Source organism: Apodemus sylvaticus, chromosome 13 (genome assembly GCF_947179515.1).
Source record: "Apodemus sylvaticus chromosome 13, mApoSyl1.1, whole genome shotgun sequence".
Classification (NCBI taxonomy): Eukaryota; Metazoa; Chordata; class Mammalia; order Rodentia; family Muridae; genus Apodemus; species Apodemus sylvaticus.
This window is the reverse complement of record NC_067484.1, coordinates 32,021,281-32,029,774: the sequence shown is the minus strand read 5'-3', so window position 1 is coordinate 32,029,774 and position 8,494 is coordinate 32,021,281.

Genomic DNA, 8,494 nt, shown 5'->3' with positions numbered 1-8,494 from the left:
AGTTTAAAATGCTATCTCGCTTTGTTAGAAACTAGGTAAAAGGTCACATTCCAGAGCCCGCCCTTTGTTTAGACCTAGCAGAAAGGCCTTGAATCCTAGATCCTGGCCCCATAGGGTAACTGGAAATGGGCGAAGCTTATCTTGCTTCTGTAAACTTACGCCATTACCCCTAAGCAGGAGTTCACGCAGTTGTAGACATTATAGGAAACTAATTAGTCCACTGAGCACGGGCTCTGATAATTTAAACTGATTGGCCTAAAAATTATGGAGTGGTACAAATCAATTGCCTCCCATTTGGTGGGCTCCCCATGCTAAGAAATGATTGGTTTGTGATTCGCGGGCTTTGTCGTAAACTTATAAAAGCTGTCGCAATTCGGCACTCGGGGTCCATAGTCATCTAACCCTGCGTGGTGCACGGCTATGGAACCCAGAATTCTGGAATAAAGAAATCCTCATGCTATTGCATCGAGACCTTTTCTCGCGAGTGATTTGGGTGTCGCCTTCCGGGATGTGGGGTGCTGGGGCACCCTCGGTTTTTGGGATCTTACAACTACAGACACACAGTATACGCCTGGGGTGGGGGTAGACTCAGATGGAATTCTGGAATTCAGGATGTGCTAAGAGCAGATCTCCTTGTAGTCCTTAAGTTCTTCCCTTCTCCCTCCCAACCTTTCCCTCCCTCCTCCCCTCCCTCCTCTCTTCCTCCTCCCTTCCCTCCTATCTACATCAGACTGTTGGTGGCCTGCCCATAGGCTACAGATCTGTCACATCCTTCAGGGTGCTTTGAGCAACTTCCAGACACTAGCAGCTGCACATTGGGGAGGTGGGGGGGGGGGGGTGGGAGGGGCTCGAACTCTTTCTAGATGGTTCTGTGCACTTGGCAGCTAGAAAATGGTATCCACAGCAGCCTGCTCCCTCTCGATGAGTGGCCCAGGGTAGTTCGGATGTAAATCCCTCTGTTTCTAAGTGCTAAGGATGGATGCTAGGCAAGTGCTCTACCACTAGGCTGCATCTCTAACCACTGGTTTGAGTTTTGGTTCTTTAAAGACAGGGTTTCAGATGAGCAGTGGTGGCGCGAATGCCTTTAATCCCAGCACTTGGGAGGCAGAGACAGATGGATTTCTGAGTTCAAGGCCAGCTTGGTCTGCAGAGTGAGTTCCAGGACAGCCAGAGCTATACAAAGAAACACTGTCTCGAAACAAAACAAAACAAAACAGACAGGGTTTCAGAATGTATGTAGCCTAGGCTGGCCTCAGATTCATGATACTCCTTCCTCTACCTCCTGAGTGCTGGGATTGAGGGTCACACTTTCCTGATTTCTCTGGGAGATTAAACTCTACTCTGCCACTGTGGGGACCAGCTTGTTAACACACCGCCTTTTGTTAAGGTTCCTGTCTTTGTCCAGTAGCCCTGCTCCCTCATTGGGCTTCCAAGCAGTGCCTCCTGGATCAAAGGCCTGTGTCAAAGCTTCAGTTGTGGGCTCTGCTTTTGAAGAAACACAAGCCAAGCAAATTCTCTGCTCAGACAGGGATTTGCTCTATCCTGGTCCTGGAACCGGTTCCTTCTAAACTTCTGTGCTTGCGAAGGTGCCAACCAGGACTTGGAAGCACATGTTAGTCTGGGGCATACAAGAATTCCTCCAGATCCGTCCAGAAATCTACTTGCAGTCAGCACTGCACTACAATGTTGGAACTGGGAACAGACTCGGGATGCCCACAGGCCTTCCCTCCCACTCTGAGACCTGCAGGGAAGGGGGAGCTTCCCCACAGACTGGGATTAGAAGACCCCCCACATTAGTCTTGTGATCAGAGAGTATCACCAGTCACAAGCCCTGTCAGCGTCGCGTCCTCCTGATCCAGCCTGCCGACAGTTTGCCCAACATCACTTCCATGGGATTCTTGTCAAATGTATCGCCTTCATCTAACCATGAGAAACATCAAACCAGCTCGGACTTGAGAACTGTTTCTGTAACATGCTGTCAACGGGATGAAAGGCAAGGAAAGAATCTCATGGAAGGGAGGAGCCTAAGGAGTCCAGACAGTCAGATGGAAAGCAGGGTATTTGACAGGAAGACACAAATGTGGCATAGAGAGATGGCTTAGCATTTAAGAACACTGACTGCTCTTCTAGGTCCTGAGTTCAATTCCCAGCAATCACATGGTGGCTCACAACCATCTGTAATAGGGTCCAATGCCTTCTTCTAGTGTGTCTGAAGACAGTGATAGTGTACTCACATATATAAAATAAATAAATCTTAGGAGAGGAGGAAGAGGAGGATGAAGAGGAAGGAAGGAAGAAGAAGGAAAAGAAGAAGAGGAAAAGGAGGAGGAGGAGGAAGAAGAAGAAGAAGAAGAAGAAGAAGAAGAAGAAGAAGAAGAAGAAGAAGAAGAAGAAGAAGAAGAAGAAGAAGAAGAAGAAGAAGAAGAAGAAAACAGGAGACAGATTTTCTATCATGAAGAACCGGTGTGAATAAGTACCAAATAGCATTTGTTACATTTCATTTCTTCAATGGAGGGGAAGGCTGCTGTTGCATGCAAATCACCAGCAGGTGGTGATGTTACTCTCCACAAACAACAGAGGCTGTGCCAACTGGTATGTATAGCCTGTGGTGTGCATGGCATATCCTGTAAAGACTGTTATGATGGTTTATGTGTGTGATGTGGGCATATATAGTGTGTGTTGACACATGTGGCATGTATGGTGTATATCTGGATACTGTATGTGGACATCCTGTGTTGCGTGTGCAGTGTGTGAATGTACCATCTATAGAGTGTAGCATATGGTATGTGTGTGAAGTGTGTGGTGCGCATCTGACACATGTGTCATGTGGTGTTACTATAACATGTGTATGCATGTATCCCTCTCTCCTGCCCCCCATCTCTCAACTAGGCAACCAGATGCCTCCTTACTGTGCCCCCTCCCCTTCGCAGCTCTCCCTGCAGCTATTGTCTCTCTGCTCCATTCACAGCCAGACATTAACAGGGAGGAGTAAGAACGCCCGAAAAGACCATGAAACCAATACAGAGCCTGGGATGTTTTCCAAGGTTCCTGGAGAAAGAGCATGGTTCTCAGTGTCTCCTTTCCCGAGCCTTCGCTGGGTGGTGCGTTATTGCTTTCCAGGAAGACTGACATCATTCTAGCAATTTCCTTCTTGCCAGTGCATGTTCTTTCTCTTTGTCTTTATATTGTGTGTGTGTGTGTGTGTGTGTGTGTGTATGCACACACTCGTACAAATTGAACACAGGCCCTTGTTTGTGCTAGATAAACACTAAACCACTGGGTTATATCCCCAGTTCAACATATGTTTTGAAAAGAGGGCTCTAGACAGGACAAAGAACCAGAAGAAGGGTGTTAGGCCAGTTCCACATACATCTAGGACACGTGCTGGAATGAATCCCTTGTCCTCACCCCACCCCCACACCCATTCTTAAACCAGGAAGGAGAACCCACCTCCTTCATGTTTGTATGAAATGGTTCTCTGGCTTCTTACAAATCCAGCCCAGTCTCTCCTGAGAAACCAGTGGGCAGAACCCCAAGCCAAAGCAGGAGCTGCGATCATCCCTCGCCTCTCCTCCTCCTGGATCGCCAGACTAATAGACATTCAAGCTGTGCCAGGCAAGGCTGCTCCCACACATTGACAGGGACTCAGTGTAGGGAAATCATCTACAACTCCCTGTCAAGATGCAGTAGATGTCGTTAATGCTCTGGAGATAGCTTGCAGTTTATTCTGATGATCCCTAAGAGTTTGTCTTAGGGTTTCTATTCCTGCACAAACATCATGATCAAGAAGCAAGTTGGGGAGGAAAGGGTTTATTGAGCTTACACTTCCACATTGCAGTTCATCACTAAAGGAAGTCAGGACTGGAACTCAAGCAGGTCAGGAAACAGGAGCTGATGCAGAGGCCATGGAGGGATGTTTCTTACTGGCTTGCTTCCCCTGGCTTGCTCAGCCTGCTCTCTTATAGAACCCAAGAGCACCAGCCCAGGGATGGTGCCACCCACAAGGGGCCCTCCCACCTTGATCACTAATTGAGAAAATGCCCCACAGCTGGATCTCATGAGGCACTTCCCTAACTGAAGCTTCTTTCTCTGTGATAACTCCAGCCTGTGTCAAGTTGACACACAAAGTCAACCAGTAAAGAATTCAAATCCAGACTTCACCATTGAACATGGGTGACCTTGGGCCAGCCACTAAACCTGCCACCTCTTTATTGTCAACAGTTGAGGCCAATCCTTGCCGCCAGTTGATTCACTCACCTGCGAATCTTCATAATCCGGTATTTTATTCTCTCTCTCTTTTAATCATGATGGTGATCAAACCAGCACCTCAGGAACAGGCAAGATGCCATACCACTGACCTATACTCCAAACTCTTACTGATTCTTTGCAATAGAAGCACCGTGTGCCCTTAATCTTACATCTCTGGAGACAGAAGCAGATGACCTCTGAGAGTTCAAAGCCATCCTGGTCTACATAGTTAAGTTCCAGAGCCATCAGGGCTACATAGTGAGACCCTGTCTCAAAAACAAACAGATAAAACCCCCACAAACAGTGTAGAAACAGCAAGACATCAAGGACAATATTAATATCGTTTACCGTGTGCCAGGCCTAGCACTAAGTACGTGATACATAAAAAGATTGTTTTCTTTGACTGTCCTGGGATCAAGTGCAGAGCTTCACACAGGCTGAGCACGCTCTACCAGTGAGCTACACCCCAACCCAGCAGACATGATCCTCACTCTCACAATAGACTCTCTTTTTCAAAGCCCAGGGGAGCTGAGTGCCGTGGATTATCTGAACTGTTGGAGGAAATCTATGCTGGCCACTGCACAAGGATGCTGGTTCAGCAGTCCCTTACCTCCGTGTGAGAAAGAAATGGACTGTTCTTCTTTTTAAAAAAAAAATGTATTTATTTAATGTATCTGAGTACACTGTTGCTATCTTCAGACACACCAGAAGAGGGAATCAGAGCCCATTACGGATGGTTGTGAGCCACTATGTGGTTGCTGGGAATTGAACTCAGGACCTCTGGAAGAGCAGTCAGTGCTCTTAACCACTGAGCCATCTCTCCAGCCCTGGGCTGTTCTTTGAGATTGGGCGGGGCAAGGGGGGGAGGGCACGACAAGGGTTCAGGAGAAGTTGGATTTGAATTCACCTGCTATTCCTATTGACCGTGGGTACTGGCCCTCCATGTTGACGGCCCTCTGCACACACCACTAAAAGCACATCATGAGGTGGGGGCTGAGCTGTCTCTGTGCAGTGTCCAAGCTGGAACAACGATTCCCAAGAAAATGGTATCGTGGGAGTGATTGAAAACAGCAATATATTTCCCTAGGAAATAATTCTTTTATTTTCTGGTGGTTTAGTTTGGTTTTTTGTTTGTTTCATTTTGTTGAGGCGGGGAGAGGGGGTATGGGGGGGGTGTCTCCCTAAGTAGTGCAGGCTAGCCTTAAACTCAGGATTCTCGTCCCTCAGCCTCTCAAGGGCCAGGGTTACCAGCGTGTTCCACCATGCCAGACTAAAGATGGCTCAGCAGGTAAAAGTGCTTGCTGCGAAGCCTGAAGACCTGAGTTTAAGCCCCAGGACCCATAGGTAGACGGAGAGAATCAGCTTTCAAAGGTTGTCTGTCCTCTGACCTCCACCTGTGTGATGTGTCATGTACACACACACACACACTAAATACATACATACATACATACATACATAAATCTAATAATTTTAAATCAAATCACCATCTTTTTGACCGAGTTTAGTGAGAGTAGTGACTTTTACAGAGACTGCCTTCTGCTCTGGCTTCGGAAGCTTGGGGCTTCAGATAACAAGGCATTGTTAAAAGATAGTGAGTGTGTTTCATCTGGTATATCTAAGCCAGCAGTTTGCAGACATTTCAGCCTAGAGGATTTCTACCAGCCCCTTTAAAGGTCGTTATCCTGAGTGAAAACGACATGGGTGAGCAATGGAGATATGTTTGCTTTTGCAGCAGGAGATAAAAAGAAATCGGAAGGCGGAGTGTAGGGGTGACAGGCAAATAGGAGAGGTAGAAGAAACAACGGAGAGGATCATGCTAGGGTAGGATGAAGACTGCAGAGCGGACTAAAGGCCCGAGAGTCCCTGCTGAGACAGAAGCCCTAAACTCTGCACACAGAAATGCTAGGGCCGGCAGTGGCCTAGCCAGATCAGGAAATGCCAGTCAGCTCCCAGGGGCCCAGCAGGCCTGTGAGACTCTCGCTGGTCTCATAGCCCGAGATTCAAAGGGAAAGTCTGCCCTAATCTTCTTACCACACCTCCCCCAAGACGCAGGGTCTACATGTAAACAAATGAGCTCACTGCCCACAGGCCCCTCCTGGGCATTCTCTCCCTGAGACCTGTCGAGGTCTCCAGAGGCTTCTCCTCACCTCCTAGAACCAAGGGAACCTGGGTTTTGATAGCTACTGCCACCCCTGAGAAGGGGAGACCCTGGAAAAACTATCTCCTGCCTTTCTTCCCACAGCTTTTCCCACTGGGGCCTCCACACAACGGAGCCAGGCCAGACCCTGTTGCTGAGGAAACCAGCAGCCACCAGCCCAGCCCCCTTCTCCACAGAAATAGCTTGGGGATTAAATTGCTCTAATCTCCCAGCTTCAGAGGAAGCTGAGCTCCCCTTGACCCAGAGGAAGTAGAAGCCAAAGGCCTGTGCCCTTTCCCCATGCGGCATCTCCACTTCTCTCTCAGAAAAAGTGACCAGACCGCAAACTTCGCAAAAGGAGAGCAGCTCCTCTGCCCCCTTACCACAGGAAGGGTTGCCTACGCCAGGCTGTGAGACTGCTGGGGCTCTGATTTCTTCCAGAGCCCGGTGGTGGAAGGAACTGGCTTTCCTCCCTTGTGAATGTGGGCTTCCCAGATCTTCTGACTCCTTGTCTGTGAACTCTGCACAACAAAGCACCTGGGGCTGCAAGTGCTGTCCCACTCAGGGGCTTTGTCTCTGACACCATGTCTTCCCTCTCCCATGGGCGATAAGTCTTGGGCATTTGGGGGATTCAGGGAATATTCATCCCTAAGCTGTACATTGATGTTCAGGGGAGGCCTTTTTTTAAAGAAAAAACAAAAAAAAACAAAAAAACAAAACAAAACGCCACGCCCTGCTGGACAGTGGTGATGCTGGCCTTTAATCCCAGCACTCCAAAGGCAAAGGCAGGAGGATCTCCAAGAGTTCAAGGCAAGGGTGGTCTATGTTGTAAATTCCAGGCCATCCAGGGCTACACAAAGAAACCCTGCCTCAAAAAACTAAAACAAACAAAAAACAAAACAACAAAAACCCATCCGCCCCATATAACCTTGCAAGCAAACAGAGTCTGTCTGTCTAGGGAGGGACTCAGGAAAAGTATTTTTGAAGTGCTCTGCTGAGTGCAGGAAGGGACAGTTCAACTTGTCCTGGTTTGCAGTATTGACAGCCGTTTCTGCTTTTGTTTGTTTGTTTGTACCAGACATAGTGGCACATGCCTTCTAATATCTGCACTCGGGAGGTGGAAGGAGGGAGGCCAGGGGTTTCAGGACAGCCTCCACTACATGGTGAGTTGGAGGCCAGCCTGGGATACATGAGACCCTGGCTTAAGGGAAAACAAAAACAAACAAAAAACTAGCAATCAAAAATATTGTAATACCCACAGTATTTAGAAAACACGAGCTATAGAAATGTGTGCAGAAGGAAACTAGGTCACCCACATGACTCAACTCAGGGTCAGCGAGGCTAATATTTTGGGTTATCTCTTAATTTTTCTTCATGGATTTAGTGTTCAAAACAGGTCCCACAGGTCACAGTTATGATGTCCGCCTTCACTCTCCTCTGTAATTTAGTGGCATGGGCTCCTTGCACAGCTCTGGAGAAAGCAGGAGCTAACTTTTGTGAGGGATTTTTTGGGTTTTGTTTTTATTTTCTGGTTTGTTTTTTTTTTCCAGCATAATTTACCTTTCAACCCACTAGTTCCTTTTCCGTGAATCTATCTTTCAAGAAGATTAGATGCATATAAAAAACGTATAGAAATTTTAGTTTCATTTATAATAAAATAGCCTCAGAAATATTTTACACAAACTAGAGGAACACAAAGTCGAGAAGGGAAGGTAGGGTGGGTCTGGAAGGAGTCAGGGGGAAATGATCAAAATATATTGTTTAGACTCTCAAAGAATAATATTTTTATTTTATTTTTTAATCCTTTGAGACAGGGTCTCTCTGTGTAGCTCCGGCTGTCCTGGAACTCACTCTGTAGGCCAGGCTGGTCTCGAACTCAGAAATCCACCTGCCTCTGCCTCCCAAGCACTGGGATTAAAGGTGTGTGCCACCACCGCCCGGCTAGAACTCTCAAAGATTTTTTTTTTTAAATAGATGAACAGTTGAATAAATTATGGTTGTTCATGAAATAAAATACTCTATTTAAAAAAAAAATCACCTTTTAAAGGTCAGGCGTCCACACATACCTGTAATCCCAGCATTTGTTAGGCAGAGACAGGAAGTCACTCA